Source organism: Coloeus monedula (assembly GCF_965178545.1).
Source record: "Coloeus monedula genome assembly, chromosome: 14".
NCBI lineage: Eukaryota > Metazoa > Chordata > Aves > Passeriformes > Corvidae > Coloeus > Coloeus monedula.
Window position 1 is genome coordinate 16,411,784 of NC_138794.1, and position 17,569 is coordinate 16,429,352.

The following is a 17,569-nucleotide window of genomic DNA, read 5'->3' on the forward strand; positions in this document are numbered from 1 at the left end:
ACTCATTTTGAATTTTTGCCTAGGAGAAACTCCAGCCTCAGACTCCTGTGTACTTAAAATGGATGATAGTACTTTGAGGTGACAGCTGAGGGCACTGTGCTGTAATATGCAATTTATGTCTCTAATGTGTTCTTAAGACACTAGGATCTAATAATAAAGAAGCAGAAATCATAAAATACATACAAGTACTTGCACCATTTGGATGTTTTCCCAAGTATCACAGAGAGCACCAAAAGTAAAATGAGATTGGCATAATCAGGACACGACTGAAATGGGCAGAGCTTTCATAAACCAACTATTTACATGCCTGAGTCTTCATACCACTCAAACTTCTTGACCACAGTAGGGCCAAGGATTTTGCACAATAAAAAACATCCAAAAAGAGGATTTTATAAGACTTGTGATTTTAGGAATATTTTTAATAGAAACAAAGCAGAATTACATTATAAACCAGCTGATCAGCATCTTGTCCATTTGTGGGATGTGCTCTCACACACTGAGACACCCAAGACAAATCCCTACTGACTTTCATGGGGGTTTGCCTGAGCAGACAAATAACAGGGCTCCTTTAAAGTGTACGTGTACTTGCCAGTGCAAGGAACCATGTACTTACTTCCTCAGACAGCAGGAGCCAAATGGATCTAATGAATGTCATTTTATCTGATGCTGCTGCTATTTACAATAATAAACCTACTTCATTCCTTAGTCTTTGCAATTTCTGTGGAAGCTGACCCCAGATTAAGTCTCCAAGAAAGAAAATATAAAAGTGTTAGAAATCACAGCTATTTCTTCCCTCTCTGCTAGACACTGTCTAATGAGTTCAGCAAATTATACTCAAGATGCTGTTTTGCTGATTAGAAGTGTCACTACCTGATCTTTGAAGGCCACAGCCATGCCCCTATGTCCGTAGGTACAGACATTTTATTAAGTTGTGGTCTCTGCTCCTTGTGTTTTAAGCGCTCAAACCTTCAAAGAGTCCAAGAATGCTTAAAATAGTACCCCCTGTAACAAATAATCCATGTTCACAGAGCAGATAGCAGCCATTTTGACGCCTGTCATTTTGAGCAAAATCAGTTTTATATGAGTTTCCGGACTACAGAATCTGAAAAACAGTTCTTTCCTGGAATTACCCACTTTTTTTTTCAACTTATGCATGTAACACTGGACAACTAACCTAGAAATCCAAAAATCCTAGTACCAACCACAGAGTTTGAAGATTGATGACACAGATTCAGAAATATCTGTGGAAGCATGGAGAAACAAAAGTGAAAGGTAATCTTCTATGGCACAGAAGACATAGTCTTTCCTTCAAAGATCTAATGCAGTACTTCTTCCTACAGAAACAGATAAATCCAGAAACTAGAAAAATCAGACAGAAAGCTAGTGCTGGCTTCCCGTGCAAAGGAGTGAGACCTTTTTTAAAGTAGCCATAAGACTTCCTGTCAACTAATGCCATAGATATTTCAAGAGGGCCAACAGAATACAAAGTTTATTCCTGCTCATGAACCCACAAAAGCACATTTTTCTCCTCTCCATTTTTTTGCTACAGTTCAACAAAACTTCAGGGTTACCTCACTCATGTCCACAGCTCCTCGGAGTTTAACATACCAGCCTGAATATTCAAATTGAAGTTGTGGCTATGAGATTTTCACTCAGCTGCTTGTCTGATTTGGAGAGATGGAAAGAAGAAAACCATCTGCAGGAACCAACCATCTGTGTTCTTACCTGACTGCCATGTAAAACTTAATCCTTATGAGTTCAGTGGAAGATGGAAATCCAAATAGGAAGGAAAGAGAAGTACTATGAGAATCTAATGAAAACAGAGGTCATGCTTGGGTTCTTCCAGCACCTCGTGTTTGACAAATACAGCAGCATCACACATGAACTGCTGGAACTGGGCTGCAGAACTCAGAACCATCCCAGTTTTATTAAGGAAATAAAACAATTAACTGTGAACAGGTAATGAAAACAGACATTCAGAAAAATTACTCCATGTCCCACACTGTTGCCAGTGCCTCCTGAGCAGCAGCAGTGCTGTTGTTGTAATGTTACAGCGGCAGCAATTTTGAAGTTAGCAGCGACTTGGCCCATCCAGCCAGGCTGAGTCACTCCCTCTCATCAGACCGAAATGACTTTACACCCTGCAACATCAGAGCCCTGATCTCCACCTGTGTTTCCTTTCTCTTAAGCCTATTTTTTGCTTCCTACCTGCTTGTGCTGGTGGTTCTGCTCTCCCAGCAGGCTCCGAGCACTGCTCCCAGTGTGACTGGCATGTTATTAACGGAGAGGTGGCTGGTGTCTCTCATTACGCTTCCACTGAGTGAAAGCACCTCAGAACTAATTTAGCTTCCACTCACAGGGGAAGACACAGTACTCCACCAAGAAGTTCGCTATTCTGCTGCCTTTAGCAATAAATTCCCCTTCTTTTTTTGTTTTAACATTAATAAGGTGAGAGAATAGAGTATTTCCAAAAGAAATTAAGAAATGCAGAAGATAGATGCAAGTGCAGAGGCTCCCTGTGAGTAACCACCAAGCCCAAGTCAGAGAGATAACATGAATACTGAAGCAGATGTACAGGGTGGAGAAGAGCTCCACAGGCAAACAAGCAGTAATAAAGCCTGTGCCTAGTGCACAGAGTTAAGAAGGTCTCTCAACCATTTAAACTTTCTTCCCTGTTTGTGAGAGTTCTCTGTGGCAACAAATGCAAAACTCCTGTGAAATTAAGGACTATGGAAATAATTTTGCTCCCCAGGCTGAGAAGGTCAAACAGATTCAGAAAGTACTTCATATCCATCATTGTAAGAATAGAAACCTAATTAGAGACCAGACTTTGTCATCTAAAAGAGATCAAATTCACTTAAAGCTATCATTTGAAACATATTTTTAAAAGACTTTCCCTTGGTTATTAATTCATTTACTTGCACTGCTCACAGGTTCACTCAAATGAATCACCTCTTGACTGCCAATCACACTGGATTTGTGAGGATCACTGTTTGTTGCACTTTCTCCTTTTCCTATTTCTACTATGTCTCCTATTTCTCTATTTTGGTGCTCTTTAAGACAGGATATTTTACATGCTATATTCTTATACATAACTTTAACAATGTGCATTATATGCTTACAATTTTGTGTTTTACTGACAGAGTAGCAGTACTACAGAGAACTAGCAGAAGCCCAAGATAAGAGATTGTATTGTACCCATGGGATCAGGAGATTACATGCAAAGATACCACAGGGTCTCCTCTGCCATGGAATCAAAGCCATCAGAAAGTGGATCGAGAAAGATTTCTCTTGCCATGCACATTTAAAGATTTTCCACCTATATGTCAATTAAATAGAGTAGTGGAAGTATCAGTTAATCATTGCATAAATGGATTTGGGTCAATATCAAGGACCAACACATGTGTGCCTTACATATAAGAAAAACCTTACTGATTTTAATGGGTATGTTCTTATTCCTTCATATTTGAATAAATTTATTGCCCAGGAAGGAGTAAAAAAGAATAATAATTACATTGGGCTGGAATGCTTTAAACTTACTGTGCCACTGCTATAGCAAAAGGGTGCATGTTTCTTTAACAGGCAAGTATAGAATGAGGATAAAATTGAATGTACTTAATCTTTCACTTTACCCTCCTTTGAACAACTGCTAGACTAAGTTTGTAAGCCCAATATTTTGCAGTGATATTTTGGTTAGTGTTTATCTTAGGTTCATACACTCACTACTTACTCTGTACAAAACACTGAAGATAAAAATCAAACAGAATTAGATCACTGTTCCTCAGGCTAGTGATAGATACTGGGTAGGGAATCCGAGTTTAAATTTTTTTCTACCCCAAAATTATCTGCATCCAGAAAATTAATCAAACTTCCTAACAAAAAAAAAAAAAAGAGAGAGATAAAAAGTTGGAGAGCAGTTACACAACCCAATTTTTTTGCATATAAAACATATTGTTGTAGCTTTTTGCTTGTTACTACCTATGAAAGTATCAATTCCTCTTTCTATTAGGCAGTTCTTGCTGGAGAGCATTGCTACCAGACAAATGACTTTGGAGACTTTGACCACACTATTTATCTATGACATTAAAGTTCAAAATTTGATCTTAAATTACCCAGCTTTGGCTTGCCCAGCTCTGTGTCTGTGGAGGTTTATACAGACACATAAACAAACACCAAACCACAGCTATTGGAACTTGGAATGCAAGCTACACTGAGATGTCTCACTATCATTTCAAAAGGCTTCCCACTGTCAGGCTGAAATGCCCAGGTGGGAAGACTGCTGTGAAATATGTAGGCGATGCTGCTGACTGGTTTTCAGAAGATGAGGAGCGTTTGAAGGCATCAAAGATTCCTGTGTGGATGTGTGTACATTAATCCCTGCCTTTGTGATATCTAGACTTGAATATCGTAACACGGTGTTTAATAGATTGCAAGACTCATCTCCTCACAGACTGAACCCGATTCAGAAATGTCAGTGCTCCTGCTGGGCTTCTGACTGATTTTAGGTGTTCTAAACTGAACATAATGGCTGCTGAGAGATTACGTTGTTTGAAGGCTGAGTTTGCATCTTGCTTTCAGATTGTTGTCTCTGCTCTTCTACTATTGGCAGAACTAGAAGTTCTAAATGTCCCTGAGACAGAAAACCTGTAATGAAGAAAGGGTAGGGCTTTGATACAGTACCTCACCTTTAAAGCTTCCTGAAAATGAAGTTAACTTATGTTTGCTTTAATAAGAAGCAATAATCTATTGTTAAAAATTCATATCCCCACCCTGCTGTAAACAGAAGAAAGATGCTGGAATAGTTGTTTTGTTTGTGGTGAAATGTAGAGTAGGAAAGCTCAGATGTGACAGTGAAGAAAGACACAAAGCACACAGATGACTTCAGTAACAGCTTTTCAAAGCAGTAGTTAGAGTTTTCATTACTCTGTTCCACTTCATGGTTTCAGCTTCATTCTTCATTATGGCATTTCAACAAGTAGTATAAAGGTAAATATGCGTTTATCCACCTCACAGAGCCAGCTGCTTTCAGTTCCTGGGAGAAGACATGGGTACACTGAGGAGAGGAGTGCATGGAGAACAGCCACAGAAACCCTGAACTTCGCTTCACTGTGAATGATGAGCAGTTCCCTGTTCCTATGGTGGGCTGAATACTTTTACCTTTATGAAATAAAAGGATGTCTGAAACAATGGGTTCAAATCTCACCTAATGTGCAGAAATGAAGTCTGGAAACCCAGTGCTTACACAGTGTATTCAGTGCTGTGCCAGTTCACCACACAGCCTCCCACAGCACCGAGGAGGGTCACACTGAAGAAGTATATTTAACAGCTCAAATAAACTAAAACCTGAAGCACAGTGTAATTTAAATATGCACCCCAAGTTAATTTTAGTGGGTTTTTTAGCATTACTAAGTGTTTTTATGGGTAATGATAAGACTGAGCACCATCCTTTGCTGAAAAAGAACATCTCACTTCATGAGGGCCTGCAGGCCTCACTGCTCTCCACCCACACAAAAAAAGGTGGGACGATGTGTAAACAGTTTGTACCACTGGCCTGCACCGGTCTGGGCTCATCTGGAAGTTGCTAACAAACATATCCAGATTCTATATATATTTTTATATCTTCTTCAGGACTTGTAGAGCAGCACTCACACAGATCAGTCACTGCTTTCTTTATTTGAGAATGACTTCTGGCTCTTCTTTAAATTCCCTCTGGCCCTTACATACAGTCAGCATAAGAATTTTCCACTGATAGGACTTGCCAAACTTCCCCTACATCTATTTCCATTTCTCTTCATTTTTCTTGCTCCTTTCATTTTTTTCCTCTGGATGCTGACTCCCTAGTTCCTCTTCTACTAAATTATGCTCTATTATTTCCACAGCCTGAAGAACTCACAGCTGAAGCATTATTTCTAACCTTATTTTGTATTCCTAGCACGTCCTATAATCTGTTTTGAGTGTTATTTGCAGCCAAGATGCTGACACAGCATCAATTTTGTTTTCATGGTTTGACTGGGTAAAAGTGTGCCTTACTACAGGCACTGGGTTAAAAACAGTCAGCTCCCTAACACCAACACAAACACATCCAGAATGAGCCTCATTTTTTCAGGTGTTACTGTTTCTAAGTAGCAGCTGGAAAGCCTCAGCCCATCTTGGAAAACAAAAAAAGAGGAAAAATGATAAACCAAAATGGTATTTTTGTTGCATAATCTTTTTATTCCTTTCCTTTTCTCAGAAATTACTGGTACCTAAACGGAGTCATTTATACTATAGTTCCTTGTTGTATGTGCTTAAATACCCAAGGTATTCCCACTTTTTCCGCTTTTCACGTGAAACTATGCTTTATGAATACACATAAACCTAAAATCCCATATCCAAGCCTTTCTGAAGTTTTAGGGGAAGTCTGATATGTGAACCACAGTCCCATTTTATAAAAAGACCCTTTAACAGCCAAACCAACCTCTTTAGCACTTTGAAGAAAGCCAGTAAGAACAGTGAAATACTAACTTCTGATAACCTATACTATCCATTTGTTATGGAAGTCTAAGGAAGTTATTAAGAAAGCCTAACTTAGTGAGTCACTAATAAATTTTGCAAAATCATCATGCTTATTTATTTGATGTATAGATTGCAAATATAAAGTCACTGCCAATCATGCAAATTCAATGCATTAGAAAGAGTCATAAAAAAGCTCTTCTACTCCAGCTTGTAAATAAGCACCATGTAAATGGGCAGTAACAATTTAATTAAGAGAAAAGAAGCACAATTACAGAGGAGCCAAATGCCTGAATAACTATAGGGTTTAACACCCAGCAATACAGACTGTGTCCAAAGATGTATCACTTTCAAAACAATTAACTAATAATGGTACTGGAAAGCCAAGCTTGCCTCTGAAGAATGAGATAACTGTGGGATGCACAATGTCATCACCTCAAAAAGAAAGTCTTTTTATCCCTCTCTTTTCTCTTTTTTCTCCCTTCTTTTTAAACCACTGAGGAGGTTACACAAATACTAAAAAGACTCCAGTTAAGATGTCTGGCTCTTTGACTTTCAATCTGGCCTTGTGGAAGAGAGGTCACTAAATGACAATGCGCCATGGGTCTCCTCAGAGTGATTCAGCTGTTCTGCACGCGGGACAAACATGCTGCAGAACTCAGGACAAGTCACTCAGCAGGGCCGGTTGGAAAAAAGGCTGGTCAGTGAATTTCAGATCTAAGACATGTCACCTGTTCTTGTTCTGGCCATTACCTTGCTGTTTTAGGCACAAACTTTGCATATTGAAAGTGCTCCCTTTTATCAACTCCTGGATTCATGGAGTTGTATAATTTTCCCAAGAGGCAAAAAGGTAAGTGCCCCTATCAGTTCGTAAGAACCATCCCTATCATGGCTCTCACAAGAGCCATATGCAAGGCTTTTGCTACCTTTACTATTTAAGCTGAAGAACCTACTACAAAGAATTTCCTTAGCTGGAAATTCCCAGGTCTCAGCATGCATATGAATTCCATGTCAACCAACAGCCTGGATGGACTCTGTGCTGTTCCCTTGCTCAGTGCAGAGCCTGCTGACCCCACCAGCCTTTAGTCCAACAGTCAATGGCAAAACAAACTGCACATGGGCACAGAACTACCAGAACATGCTGGCTTTCAGTCCTGACAGAGAACAGACATCACCCAGAGTTACAGACTCAAGTCTCCCCCAAACAGCAGCCCCTGGCCAAGGGACTTGCATCCAAACAGTGCCTTAGCTCCGTGCTTATCTCCCAGGAGAGACACAGGCATCCCATCCTACAGGTGTAGGCCATTTCAAACCTGCAGCAGCCAACTTCAGCCTCCCCCACAACCATAAGGAGGTGCAGGGACCTCCAGGGAGTCAGTCTAACCTTGTGATACCTGAGGGTCAATCCTGGCATTTAGTGAGCACCATTCGTGACTCTGCTTTACATAACTGGAGAAGGAATAATCCAGAAAATCTGGGAAAACCAGTATAAAACAGTCTTACCAAACTACACCTCTCACAGATTTCAGGCTCCCAACTTCACACTGGGGAAGGGCTATGTTTTGGCAGTATAAATAACAGTTATAATATTGGCATCTTAGTTTGATACAATTTTTTATTTGTTTTCCTTTTTTCCATAGCAGAGTGATTTTTTTTTTTCCCAAACTTCTTCAGTACTAACTTCTATTTAATGCCAAAAGCAAGAAAGGATGGGTAGGCATAATTGGACCAACTAATATTCAGTTTGGAAATATTCCATTCAGTTCACCTAAACTGAATTCTCAATGATATACCTAATTATCTTGGTCTTAATTTTTTTTTATGACCTATTTTAGATACGCTAGTTTCAGTGCTAGCAAAAATACCTACAGATGTTGATGGGCTTCTGCTATTTTTTCCCAATTTACATTAAACTACACAGGAGGTCCTCTAATTCTTACCACAGCCAGGAAGCCCCAGTAGCTTGACCAAACCAGGCTTTCTATAGCTTGACGCACCCTTCTTTTCATGTGGCTTTTGTTTTCTGTTGGCTCTGCCTTTTTCTCTGACTCACTGCTGGCTACACTGTCACACAATCCCACACACTCATTCTCTGCAGCTTCAGCTTCAATAATCAGCCCATTTCCATTTTATACACACGCTGTATCCATTTTTTACCTCAGGAAAATACTGATATCTATCTGACCCTCCCACGCAGAATACCACACCTGCTCTTCAGCATGAGCCAGCTCCAGGTGCTAATTCCAACGCCCTAAAAAAACACCCTTTGTGCATGATTGCTCCCTCACTTCATGCCTCCCTCTTCTTTGGATCCATTGTTTCATTCTCACTACAAAATTCGTATTTCAAAAGCAGTCTTTGCTTTCTCTCCTACTTCTGCTACACAGACAATTTTTTCACCCTGAAGAACTAGAGCAATCATTTCTGTATCCCTCAAATTACACCCTCATCTTTTATGTATATTGTATTCTCTGTTGAACTAAAGTATCCAGTCTTTGGGACCCCTGTACCTATTATCTCTGTTCTGCTCAACTGTAGCTTCTTGCAAAAATATCTGAAGGCTTTCTCCTTTCCATCCTTTCTCAGGAACTTCATCAACTGGTCAGGGAGACTGTAACCCCTTTCCTGTAATCGTCTGCCTTCTTCTACAGAGACAGATCCTGACTTGGTAACACAGGTATTTCCCAATTGCTTGAAATATGCATTACTGTAAAAGGGGGAGAAGGGAACTGGGGAGCTTCTGAAAAACTGCAGCTGAGATTTACACTCTTTCTGTCTCTCGTGTGCAGCTTCAGAGTACACCCTTTGAGGTACTACTGTCATCTGTCATTTCCCTGCCTCTGCTCAGGGTGCTGCACAATAAAAATACAGCTTCTGCTTGTGAGTCTTTGGGTGCTATTGAAATGTATGTGTTAAACAGCACATTGCATAACACTGCCTAGGTAGTGTTTACTTCTTTTTGCCTTCCACCCAACACCTATATATCAAGCAAAGTATAGCACAATTTAGCAGAGATAGCTGACAAAAAAAATAGGATTATCTTTTTCACTTTGGGTAGTGCATTGTGCACTGTTTATTTTGTTATCTTTTATAACTAGTTTAGCTACTTACAGTATATGGTACATATGAACATGATCAGAATTTTTTTTTTTTTTGCTGTTTATCGTCTCATCTTTCACAGGAAGAAGACAAAACCGATACAAACAAAACCCTAATATTTATGTCAGTGCAAGAATAGATCAATGGATCAAAGCCAAAACAGTCCCAAGAGGAAAGCAATAGTCTCTTATTCTGTTAATGAACAGTCTGTTGTTACAAATTCATGTAGGCTTTAATTTAATAAACACAAATGGATGAATGTGCTTACAGGATGTCATCCCCTTCAGGCTTGAAATCACTGACATGGAAGAACTGTCACACTTCAGTGAATTGAGTGCTACTCCCTATCCTTTCAAACCTCATTCACTGTGGCAACACAGACATGATAAATTAAATTAAATTTTATAACTAATTCTTACACCTTTTGCTGAGTTTCTCTTTTACATTGGAATGTGGATTTTAAAAGTTACGTTCTATTTTACCCAACTTGTAGATAAATTGCTTCATTCTGACCAAAAAAAAAAAAAAAACAAAAAACAAAAAAAAAAACACCACAAAAAACCCCACAATTAAAAAACTCTTAGCTTGAACACAAAGTTTTAAGAAATTTTAAAAACCAAAACCATTTGGAGTTCATTTGACTTCACACGGGTAGACTCAGAAAATGAGTCCATTAATGTCAATAAGCTTCAGTCCCTACATAAAGTTTAGTGCAAGTTCACATGTATTTATTTACCAAAAGCTCTGACTTTCACTTAGAGGCTAAAACTTGCAATCTACAACAAGCATTACATAGGGCAGTGCTTTTAATCCACTCTACAAAACAAGCAGCAAGCACTAAAATCTGCCTCCCATGCAGTAAAATCTGTATAAAACAGATTTGACTGCTACTCAGGGTAGCAAGGGTTAACAAAGCTTTTGTAAACACTACTTTCCTTTGCTGAGCCGACTGACACTGCTACAGCCCCAAACAACCAGCAAGGAGTACATTTTGGGGGAACAAATGTAATACAGAAATCAACTTAAATAAAACCATTAAGAAATCTTCCTAATCTGTTTTACAGTTTGACAAATACCAGCTTGTTACTCAGGCATGTCTCAAAGTTTCTGAGACAGGCAGGATTTTTGGGTTTGTTTTGGGGAGGGCGGGTTTGTTTGTTTTTTTCTTCCACGAAAGTCTTTTCAAAATGCAATCAACTTTGTCCTTTGTTGGTTCCAAGGGTTATACCCGGCTATAAAAAACTTCATTCAAACATTGCTTCCTTTAATCTGCATGGAGAAGTTTATCCAAGTACTAATTCAAAAACAGATCTGTGACTTACCAAAAATAGATCTAAGGCATTTGCATCTTGCTGTTCTCTAGAACTGATATGAGAATTAGTTATCAGAGATAGAAACAAACAAAAAAAACCCCCCAACAAACAAAAACAAAACAAAAGCTCCTAGAAGTGTACTCTGGCGCTTCTAGCATGGAACGTTGCGCTACAGAATTCATAAAAAATGTACAATGTACATAATATCCAAATTTTTCTACTCCTAGAGTTACAGGGAGGCAAAAGAAGCTGGAAGAGTGGAAGATACCAAACATTCCACAGAATATGCAGGCTACAAGCTTCATACCACGTCAGCTTCATTAATTTAAAAGCCACCTTCAACATTTTAGTGGAGTGATTACCTGGCATGCCAACCACATCAGTCATGTCACCCAGTAGGAAAGTATATTTTAACTTAATTCATTATAAATGTCTTGTTTCAAAGTGAGAAACGAGGATCAAAAGCTCAGCTGATGGGATACATAAAATTCAAAAATGTCAAGACCCATTTCTTGTGAAGACAACAGCCCAAGAGCCACAGCTTCATGCTTGTCTTTAGCCCTTATGAGACACAAATGGCAAACTTTGCTACATACCACAGATGGTGGAAATAAAAAGTACCGCAGAATGGACATTTTAAAAGCAAGCTAAAAACCCAAGGTGGCTAATGATGAAACTTATTGATTAATAAAGTTAATCCCCAAGACATTCAGAAGACTGAAGTGAGTAATTCATGTGAGGGAAAGTGATAGAAATTTCCAAAATGGACAAAACAGATCCTCGGCTACCCTTGGAATGTTCATGCCCATTTCCTAAAGAAGGTGGAGTCATACTAAGTACATCATTAACTCATTAACAAGCTTATTCTACCTATTAAACTAATTAAATCCTCAATACCTCAAATCAGAGATCAGCGTATCTATAGCTTTGTATGAGAGATAAGAATAGGCTCAATTCACAACCTTCACAGCATCCCCTGGCCTGCACACTTCAATAGCACAGAAGCCTGTACTAGTACCAACTGAGCAACAAAAGAAATAGTTGCAGCCAGACTGATACCCTGTTTCTGATAAGCAGGTTTGCAGGGTCATGCTGAAGAAAATACATAACTTCTGGTTGTTCAGTTAGGCCAGGCAGGGCTGGTTGATGCACCAAACTCCACCACACAGTTTAAACGTGCCAGGTCTCAAGCAAATAATTTATTTCACTTGAACCAACCAAGCAAGGAGTGTTTTTCCTGCTTCTTGTCATCTTGAAAACATATCTCCTCACTCCTCTGTTACCACTGCAGACCACCACGGGTTTGGGGTACAGACAGATCCAGGACAGTTACAGACACAAATAGCAATTGCTTTGGGATGGCTAAAGGTGCTGTGTTCTCACAGCTGGCAACCCTCTAACATACAGAGAAATGACCCCACGTTTGCATTAATGAAAAAAAGGCTGGATTCTTTCAACATGAACACTAAGCTGTATCTTCAGATGAAGGTGACAATTAAAGAAAAAAAAAAAGCTACAGCCATATTATGGAACTCCATGCTGCCTGTCTTTGCATCCTTGGAATTTGACCAGGTTTGGAGCTGGAGAACAAAAGAAGCCATCTCTGTGTGAATCACAGAAGGTGCTACGGGAAATCTGATGATAAAGCTCATGCTTTTAAGTTTTATAGTTTTGGCTGAAGATGCAACTGCACATTAGCATCCAAAAAATTAGGGGCTTATCCTAATTGAAGCAATATTTTCAGAATTTCTATCTTATCCTGAAATTTCCAGTGCCTCCTTGGTGTTCTAAGCAGCCTCATCCCCAGGTGAAATGAAAAGGGCAAAAGGTTACTTTGCAGCTTGCAACATCAGGGCCCCATCAGACCACCTGCTGCTTGCTAAGGCAGAATTACAGCTTATGTTTTCCCAGTGTTTTGAATCATTAATTGTTTCTGCTAAGTGAACCAGCTCCAACTAAAGAGACACCAGGACACAAGTAGCCTGTAACTAATCACTGGCAATGTGAAAGAATGAAGTTCCAGTTCTAGTGTGAATCTTGCTTAGTGGTGGTAGCTGGTGAGTCAGGGGTCTGGCCTGACAATCTTGACTGGAAATTGCCTCTCTCTGCACAAAGTGCTACACCTGAATGATTACATGAAAGGCATCGGCTCTAGCAAACTGGGATTTCCTGCTAGGATGTAATTTCGTGGAAAGACCTCATAAGTGACTCAAGTTAGAACTCTCACACAAGTTCCCTAAGCCACCTTTCACTACAAAACTGAACCGACCTGGTCTGGTTTTGCACCGTTCCGTACCTAACACAGTTTTGTGCACGTGAACTAAATAACTCTTAAAAAACGTTAGGTAATGAATGTGTGAGGAATATTGGTGACGGACAGATGTCAGCAACAACATTACTGGATTTCATTTAGCACATTTTTAGAGAAAATGTTAAAGCAGGATACACTATAAGAATGTTAATATAGTACCAGAATTTTCACATTCAATTGTTAGACACACAAATAATTCTAACACTGAGATGTAAACTCACACCCAAATTCGGTTCTGCAACTGCTATCAAGTGCTGTCGCTTACCCCATCTCTAATTTCAATAAGTACATGACTGAGGGGAGGGGAGCTGCATTACAAAGAGTAAAGTCTTTAGCTTTGCTCTCCCTGCTTCATGTATTTCTTGCTGTATGACTGCTGGAGATACTTAAATCTAGACAAAATGCAGGAAGTGCACAGTCCATGGCAATGGGTTTGGAGAACTCTAAGGCACAGACTTAGGCATCACTTCGAGGATTTTTTGCACACATGGCCCTTCTTAGCTCCATTGGTCTGTGGCCACCTGGAGTGATTTGCTGTGAGCATTGCCATGAGACCACAGAGCTACTTCTGGCAGCTCATGGTGCACGAGCAAGGAGTGGGAGCAAACCATGCAGGGCATGTTTATCAGGTGCCCCTGTGAACAGTGCTGGAAATGAAATGTAGCTGGCTGAACCCTAGCTAGCACAAACTTCATGGTCTCTCATGAACTTCCTGTGACTCTCTAAGGAACACTGAGCTATTGAAACACAGACCTACTTACCTTTCCTGTAGCTGCTGCTGTTTTCTTTGAAGCAGTTTTTTCTGTAAACTGAAGTGGATTTTTATTTAGACCGACTCAATAATGTTGACGGTGCCTAATACTTAGGTTAACTACACCTCTTAAAAAGGCAGTTTTCACACTTTACTACAAACCATTGCTGTGAAACATAGTAGTCATAATGTTCTAGATAGGCAAAGAAAGTTACTGGGAAATTAAGAGTTTTTTCTAAGGATACCTACGGAGATTGACATAATCCTTTCTTATACCAGCCACAGACCTTATTTTCAAAGTAAGCTTTTTGAATATTGGCAAATATTAACTACTCACTGAAGGCCTATAAAAACATGCCATTATTCACATTTGCTTCAGATTTATCCATGCACATCCATGTGTGCCACAATCCTGCCTGTACAAATCACTTCCGTTTAGAACAATTAAGCTGAACGAGGCTGAACTAAACAACTTTGGAATCTAAGGTTTAAGGCTGTGGAAGAACAAGTAAAACAAAGCGAAACCTCAGCCTGCAATCCAGTCACTGTGCAGCCACACGCTGTTGGTTATTTCACTGTTGGAACAGACTGCTGCTTCCATGAGGGGAATACTGAGTGTGGTAACTCCAAGTTAATGTGGCAGGGCTGAAATGCAGATTGGCACAACAGTGCCACTAGTTTCACTGCTCAGGCTCTGTCCTCTGCTCAGCACGTTTTCCAATACTCCAACGGCACGGAGGCAGCAGGCGGCACCTCGTGCACCAAGTCCAGCTGCTCTGGCGCACCGAGCCATCCTTCACCCCGGATGTGCTCTCCCCGCTGTCAGCACCCTGCCAAGTGCACCAGAGAGAATTCCCACCCTGCCACGGCTCGCTAAGCCGAGCTCCAGAGGCACCGGGAGCTCGGCTCGGGGTCAGGGCGCAGTTACGCAACCGCGGGGCCGGAGCCTCCGGAGCGGGGAGGAGAGAGCACAACGGCAAAAACCAGGCAGGAACCCACATCTCAAAGGTGTCCCAATGTTACAAAAACAGACTTTCTCATCTTCTAACGGACTGCAGACTTTATAGAAGTTGGTTTTTTTACTTTTTAAAAAATTATTTTTCCCAGGGTAGAACACTGCATAGTTTGAATCTCCACAATCAGAGAGAGCAGTGAAGTAAATGATCTCAGCCACTTATATACACACTTTAGGCTGTAGTCCAGAGATAAACGATACTGAGCACTATTACCTGCACTCCTCAAGTAAACTTAACAAGCAGGCACGTAGGAACTAAAGGATTGTGCAGGACCAAGACACAGACATTTATACCACGGCTGGAAACCCTGAGTGATACAAAGAAAAACCTCTCATCTAGAGTCTCCAACGTGGCTGAATAAATGAAAGTAAAAGATGTCTATCAGGATGTTAGTTTGGGACTTCTTTTTGTTACAGTATACAAATCACTTCAAGAAGGATAGGAGCACACAATAGATGATCAAACATTACTCAGCTGACCCTTCCAAACACAATTTTGTTCAGACAGACCCTCAGATTCTGTTATACGACGAAGTCTATTCCTGAGCAAATACTGAGCAAGCAGGATCCTATTAATTTATTTCCAGTTTGAGATGTGGCCCTATGAATCCTTGGCAACAAAACAGCTCAAAACCAACAAAAATTACAATTAAATCCTCACTCTTCTGAAAACTATCCCGGGCACTAGGGATTTTGGTACCACTACCTAAACGCTGGATTTAAGCAATTTATTTTGTACCACTGATAGTTTGCAGTATAACAAAATTATGTCTCCAATAATCTGCATTGCCATTCAAGTAACTGCAAGTAAAGGGTGAGCAAGGGGAAGGAAGATGAGCACTTCAGAAATGTGGCATCTCATTCTGTCTCTCTGTTTGGCCTGATTTAGACTTCACAAAGTAAGATCAAGATTTTAGATTCTTCTGTTGAATCAAAAGGAGGGAGAGATCTAAGAGTATTTCTCTAGAGACAGGAGCTTTATAAACAGCTTTGCCAAACACTGACAACAGCTTGGTCCTCTATACCCATTTTTATAGTATTGGAAGCTACAAAAATAAATACAAATTCATATCAGAGGAAAATTATTCCATCTTGTTAATTCACCAAAGGTTTGGATAGTGTTAGGTGACTAAATAAAAAGCCAACAACAACAACAAAAAAAAATCCGCAAAAAGCTACTAATTTATTTAGAGGAGAGATATATTTTTTTTCCCCTTGCCAATTAGGTGGTGGTCAAAATCTTGAATATCATGATTTTATTTTAAAATGATCTTAGCTCCAACAGAGATTTACGGGACTTGCAGCTACCAAAATAATTTTAAGTGGTGGTGTTGGTTGTTGGTTGTGGCCTTTGTTTGCTTTGGTTTTTTGTTATGTCTGATTCTAAACAGAGAGAAGTCTGGAAAATCCAAGAGAGACTATTCTCAACAGAGAATTTTAGCCCAAAAAAGTATGGGCTCGCATAATTTTAGATATCTTTTCAAAATTCCAAACTGAGGCCCTAGTAACTCATAACCTGTGCCAGTGAAAAGTCTGGACAGTTGTACAAAAAGGAGTATGTAAAAACCAACATACCTGGAAATTTGGCCTAGGACATTACAGTAGTAAAAGGCAGCAAATACAGGTTACTACAGAGGAAGGGATCTAATTTTTATTTCCTGGTGTCGCGGGTTCGGTTTGTAACTGGGCGGAAACACCAATTTAGTGTAGTGGTTAGGTCCAAAATACTCATTACTGTTTATCTGCTGTGAGATAAGAATTAGGAGACATGCAAAGCAGGCACCAAACTTGAAAGAATATAAAGAAGTTTATTAACAGACCTAAAAGAGGAAAAAAAAAAATTATACTACCTTCAGAACTCTCCTCCTCCCCCCACCTTCCTCCCTTCTCCCACTGACAATGTGAAAAGACAACCCTTAAGATGTTCAGTCTGTTTACCACTTCCATAATAACCTTGTTTAGTCCATTTAGAAAGAGAAGTCTCTTCTTGCTCATGCTATGAATGAAAACAGTATCACAACGAGACAGCCGCCCACTTCCAAATATTGTTCAGTCCATTTAGGAAGAGGAGTCTCTCTCTGCCTGCGTGTGAGTCCTTTCCCCCAACTTGCAGCTTTTCCTGCAACTGCTTTCGAGGGTCCACTCTTGAAGTTTTTTGGGGTACAATTTTAAGGTTGAGCCGTTCAGAAACAAAAACAGAGGCCCTTCTCCTTCCCTGGGAGCACAGGGTCTTCCTCATCTTCATTGTTAGGACTGTCTCTGGGAGCATCTCTAGGGACTGAGGTTTTCTCCTTTCCCATTTGGAGCAAAAGTCCTCATCTGGTTCATCTCTAGGTACTGAGGTTTTCTCCTTTCCCATTTGGAGCAAAAGTCCTCATCTGGTTCATCTCTCCCTGTCCAAACTTCTCATGAAATTACAGCTGCGTCAGCATCTGCCTATCTCGGCGCAGGTGCTTTTGCTTACGAATTGAACACTCCACCCCCCATATCTTCATGAAATTACAGCGGGATACTCTGATATATCATAGCTTCACAACAGAATTTCAGCTTTAAGCATCTCCTCTCTCTCTTCCCTCAGGTTTTCAGCT